The following is a 6,000-nucleotide window of genomic DNA, read 5'->3' on the forward strand; positions in this document are numbered from 1 at the left end:
CCATAATCAGACCCATAGAAGTCACTAGATACTTTCCCCCCAAGAATAGGCCTAATAAACAAACGTCGCGTTAGTCCAGAGATTGATGGCGCCCTCGCAGAATAGACCAGGTCAGGAAGAAATAAAATTCAATCAGAGAGCTGGAATCGTTTTTCATGAGACGGAAAAGGCAGAGAGGGAGACGGGGGTCAATGAGGAGGATGTCGGCCGCCAGAGCACCATCAACAATATAACAGGACATAGCACACGCACACACGCGCACACACACACACACACACACACACGCACACACACACACAGGAAGGGAGAGACAGACAGTACCAGAGTGAGGCCTAGATTGGTGTGTGTGATTTCTTTTTTAAATTATGAATACTGTAATCTGAAAAGGATTTTTTTTTTTTTTTTTTTTTTTAAAGTGTCCAGACTCTGAAGACACACACAGAACACGGTTTAAATGGAAGATTATAACTCGTACTTTTGGCTCTGAAAATGAAGTGATACTGTAGTTAGTAATGAACCCGGGGGCCCTCATCTTGTCCAGAGGGGCCCCACAGCAAAATATGTACAAGTTTAATTTTTCTTTAATTCCCCCCCCCCCTGAGTTGAAGGAGTAGGAAGAATCTACTAAGGTTTTCTAGGTTTGCTGTTACAGTTGTGCCTCCTCCTGCTGTACAGACGGCGGTGGCAGCTATTTCTCACCAAAGTAAAACCCTAATGCTGCTCAGGGTTGAATCTCGCCTAGCAGAGACCTTCAGGCGAGGACTTTTGGGGACCCCTGCTAAAGCCTGTATGAGGCGTCTCTCTTTCCCCTGAAACGTTCCGCTACATTCCTGAAAACGCACAACTTCCCTCAGTGCTTTGGGTCAAAGAGAAAAGACTAAAGCGTCTAAGTTGGCCAAGCCTTTAATATTTCACATAACAAAAGCTGCATCTTTCTATTTGAATGCGTCACCTCGTGGACTTTTAAAAGCAGATAGGGAATGATTGTGAAATAACAACAGTAGCTTTATTGTTGTTTTGTTATTTAATATTTTCTGCAACAGGGTTTTTAGAGTAAGCAGCTATACATTATAGGAGCGTTGTAAATGAACAGTGACCATCTAATCATCCATATTCTGAATGAGATCTGATACACTTGAGGGCCAGTAGGCGGTCAGGTCAAAGTTCAAGAAATGCACGTAAAAATAAACATCTGTCCCTCCATAACACAGTCGTTTTATTTTGATAACATGTATGAAATATCAGTTAGAATATAAAATAATCTCATTAGTCTGGGATTTATAATAAATGTGGACTGATAAGGAGCAAACCCGTGATGTCTCTTATAACAATCATGTCAGCACGTGAAGCACAAACACTAATCAGGTGTCAAACTCCACTTTGTAACCGTTAATTTGCCACTATTATTACTGCAACGGGCGTGAATGTCACATTTACATGACTGATACATTTGTCCGTCAAGTGTTGAGGCAAAGATGCTGTATTTATCTGATAGAAGTTAAAGAGACTTGTGGGGTTTTTATCTCGGTGGAAACAGGATTTTCCCTTAAACATTCTAAATGTTCTTTTCACTTTTGTGCTCCTCTTGTCGTAGACATACTTAAAGAGCACGGAGTGTATAGACTGTGATGTTTTTTTTGTTGTTGTTGGTAATTCTAGGAGCCGATGAAAATCCCATTTTACTGCTTGTGAATGGTGCCAGCTATGCGTAAAAACGCAACGCGACTGGGCCTAAGACTTTCCCAGAAGAGCTCTCTCTCCCAGTCTGAACGCGCTGAGGTCTGGCTTCAGCCCCTGCAGACTGTGTGCACCTGTATGCCTGAGTGACCAGCTCGGCTCAGTATGGAAAAATGCTGTGTTTCAGCTCTCGGTTAGTGTACAAGACCCGAGCTCCAAGCGCCATCTGTTTCTAATTAAGAGTCCATGGACGCAAATTCTGTCTGCTCCGCGGCCAAACGAGTGAGAGGTTGGAGGTCCAACACTTGTCTCTCCCATAAGGAAAAATAACCGCATGCGTGCAGCCTCTTTATCCTGCGTGTCTCATTTTAAAGACGAATGATAATTTTCAAAGAAGTGATTCACGCGGCTTTGTCAAAACAGGCAAGAGTGACGAGGCGTAAACAGCGCGCACGCATAATTAAATAATGATCTCGAAATCGTGCAGCATCTTAAAGTCAAAAGGAATGAACTCATGCGGACCCGGAGTGCGCCTGGGATGGTGGGATAATGGGGTACTGTGAATTCAGTCCGACGGGAAACGGCCGACCTGCGAATAACCCGACAGCCTTGGCGAGATACCTCAGGACCGAACAGAGTTGCCTTCAAGTTACACAAAACCTGCTTTTCTGTTGCTGCGGCCCTGCGCGGGTTCTAATTATAGCACCTTTTTACGCACTTGAATGCCCCAATTTATACAGCATGACATACAGTAATTTATTGTCAAGTGTAGTTTCATTTTATGAATATATTTATGAAAGGGCTTTACAACCTTCTCTTTAATCTGAATGGCCAGTCAGGAATAAAGCTTCATTCTGTGGCAGGTGTGGGTGATAAAATGACATTCTTACATTTGGGCCTATATTTTTTGCTTAATGCATTAAGTCCTTTTTTTTTTTTATTATTATTATACAGCATGTGTTAAATCATGGCACAACAGGCATGCGAGGAATTAAAAGCAGTTTGTTAAATAAACAAACTAAGGTGTTAAACGAATGAAGGATTTGCCAGCTCTTCAGTGAATTTGACGCCCTGATCATTGTGCTTCTTTATTTACATTTGCAAAACCCAGCTCACAGTAAAATAAACATTCTAAATATAAATATATGTATATATAAATAGTGGATTAGAATTGAATAAAATAATTCAATAGAACAGTAGAATAGGTTAGAGTTGTGATTTTTTTTGTTTGCCTGATTAAATGAAGAACACCTTCCAAACAAGAACTCTGCTTCTATGCCCATAATGAATATAGCTAAACACAATATAGGCCGACACATATACACAAACACATGCAGACACAGCACACATTACACATGCATTCATAGTTTAACAAGGGTTTATAGTAAGGTAAGAAAAAAAAAAAAAAAAAGTTGGTTTCAGTTGCCTCCTGATAGCAGGGAGCAAACAGAGCACACTTGAACTCTGTAACTTGTGACATGAGAGGGCCACTTCAAAGCCGTCCAGCTACTGCTATTTGAGCCACAGTAGCAGTTGTCTGTGTCTTTCGTGGGTCTCATCTTATTTTATGGTGCAAGGCGGCCACTGGGCTATGAAAACATCAACAGCAGACATAGACTGCTGTAAGACTTCCTCTACTGAGAGGGCATGTTAAGGAAATTACATTCAAGGTATTAATCACAGTCAGATATATGTATAGACGTTTGAATGTTATAAGAATATAGATATTCAAATTATACGGTATATTTTTCTGATTTTTCCTTCTGTGGTTTTTCCACATAAACAACTTAATAGTATAAAAGTTTATTTTACTTGTAAGACTGAAAAATATAAGCAATATAAAGTCATATGAACATGAACTTATGATGAACACTGTTTTTTTTTTTTTTAGGTAAGTTGAAGATACAGCCTTGTCACGGGTTTATCTTTAATTTAGTTCAATAATCAGAAGAAGAGGCAAATCAGAAAAAGACACTTCATTTATACATATGATTAGATAGGCATACAACAGCACATTCATTTTTCAATTAATACTAATTAATTTTCAATGAATGTAATATGCCTCCTGCTTCAGGGGCGTCTCCTCATATATAGGTCAGTTTTCACCAGACTCCCCCCAGATCCTCACATCCTTTAAATCCAGGGAGCTGTGGGTTCATCTGCACCAAAAGAGGAGGAGACAGTGCTGGAAGTGACCCATCTCGGTTCTGAGTCCTTTGGTCCCTCCAAGCAGGAGAAAAGAAAGTGTCACCACGACCAGAGGAAGAGACAGTGATGAATTGGGCTGCAGAGTAAATGTCATCTTCCCTTAAAATAGAAGAAGGAAAAAGTGGCTTCACACAGGAGGCAGATCACAGGGGAAAACAAACTTGAAATTTGATTTTAATAGGGGAGATAGAGTGTGTGTGTGTGCGTGTGTGTTTAGAGGTAAAGCCATCTAAACTCTCCAGGAATCCCCCTGGCAGTTAATTCCTGGCAGGGTTAGTGTGTGCTCCTCCATGCAGTACTGAGAGATTGTGAAATCATGTGTGAATGAGGGGATTTTAATATGTGTGATTTAAAGAACACTATCTTCAGCAGACCTCCTTTTGAATTACTTCCTACTAAGTGCCTCGTCACATCTTTCCTCTCCTGCCTTCATTTTTATTTTGAAGCTCAGATGGCAGCAGTGATTGTGTAATCAAAAAAAGAAGGCGGTGTTGACAACAGCTCTGTGCTCGCTGGGACACTGAGACGGGACTAATCCAATAAACTGTACTTGATTTATTAGAAACAGATACATCTGCTATTTTTTTACAGCCATCAGTGACGGGGAAAAAATTGATCACATATTAGCTCTGTCAATCATACAAAGAGGTCAGTGGGTTATGAAATGATCTGATTAAAAAGTGCTGAAAATTCAGAGCTACTACAGCGAATCAGAATGTCAACAATAGCACATCCAGTTGGGGGAAATGGCATGTCATTCTCCCCTTCTCCAAATCTCCAGTCTTTCCGCCCACTGACACTGTTGACAGATTTGGTAAGTCATGTTTGGATGAATGAGTTTCGGAGGTGCAAATACCAAACTGAATCAGCCACATCTTATTGATTATTTCATGTAAACTCTATCAAGAACAAATGGAAAACTCATGTCGACTGTACTCCTTCAAATTCTCCAGAATATGTCGATGCATTTCTCTGATTTATATGGTGACACTTGCCATTACAATTTAACATTATTTTAAGCTCGAAACATGATCAAGCATTAAATCTGTCACGATGTTGTCATGATGATGTCATTCGTCTGTTTCCTTGTGATTTATAACAGTGTGATTGATTCACTGTGCTTGTGTGTGTGTGTAGCTGTATTTGAGTGACAGTCAAGCACTCAAGCATTCTCAGTGTTTCACTTAGATTGTTTTCAGTCCCTGGAACCAGAATAGCAGGAAGCAGACATTTACCTGCAACCACCACACTCGCTAACACATGCACGCACGCACGCACGCACAAATAACATGCTGTGGTGCTGTGTGAAACTCAGGCAAGGCAAAACAAACTGGTTAAAAGACTAACACTGACCAAAGCCACAACTATTACAAAATTTTAGCGGTTTCTGAAGAGATGCAAGCTTCAATTGGTTTAAAAAAAACAAAGAACTTGTTTGCAGATGGGACAACACATTATCATCTCGTGGATCATATTTGCAGCATTAACCTTTAATGGACACATTTCCTGAGACCTCAAACAAGCATCAACATTCAGTATGAGATTTCTGGAGTAATAAAATATTCAACATGGAAAAGAAATTAAATCTACAAAATACGGTGAAACATTCTTGAAAAATGCGTAATATAATATAACCATGTACAGACAAATACAAGGATCCTGCATGTGGAAAGCAAAACATAGCTCTTTGCAGTGATCTAAAATGGATCTCATATGTCAGCTGTCTGAGCTTGTGTCAATGGACAATCTACCCTTTGACCTCAAAGAGGAAAACCATCCCTCCCAACGGTCTTTTTCAGCGGCCCTTTGTTTACTCTTCAGCCAGTTAACTAATTTTCTTTAAGTCGTCCTTTTCTCCGTTTCCATGCTTGGTTGCACGGTAAAGAGCGTTAAGACACAGAGGAGGAGAAAGTCGAGGGAGAGACTCTATGGAGAGCACAAAAAAGTGGAAGAATGAGAGATTGCAAAATGACGTGACTCAGTAGAATCTGATCTGTAGACACCAAAAATGTCAGACAGGTGGGGGTGTGGGATACACAGATCTTTTTCTCCCAGGTCGTAATTATTCAAATATGAACCATGAAAGCTTTTTTAAACTTCTCTCGCACACAACCT

This window comes from Pempheris klunzingeri, chromosome 15 (assembly GCF_042242105.1).
Source record: "Pempheris klunzingeri isolate RE-2024b chromosome 15, fPemKlu1.hap1, whole genome shotgun sequence".
NCBI classification, from domain to species: domain Eukaryota; kingdom Metazoa; phylum Chordata; class Actinopteri; order Acropomatiformes; family Pempheridae; genus Pempheris; species Pempheris klunzingeri.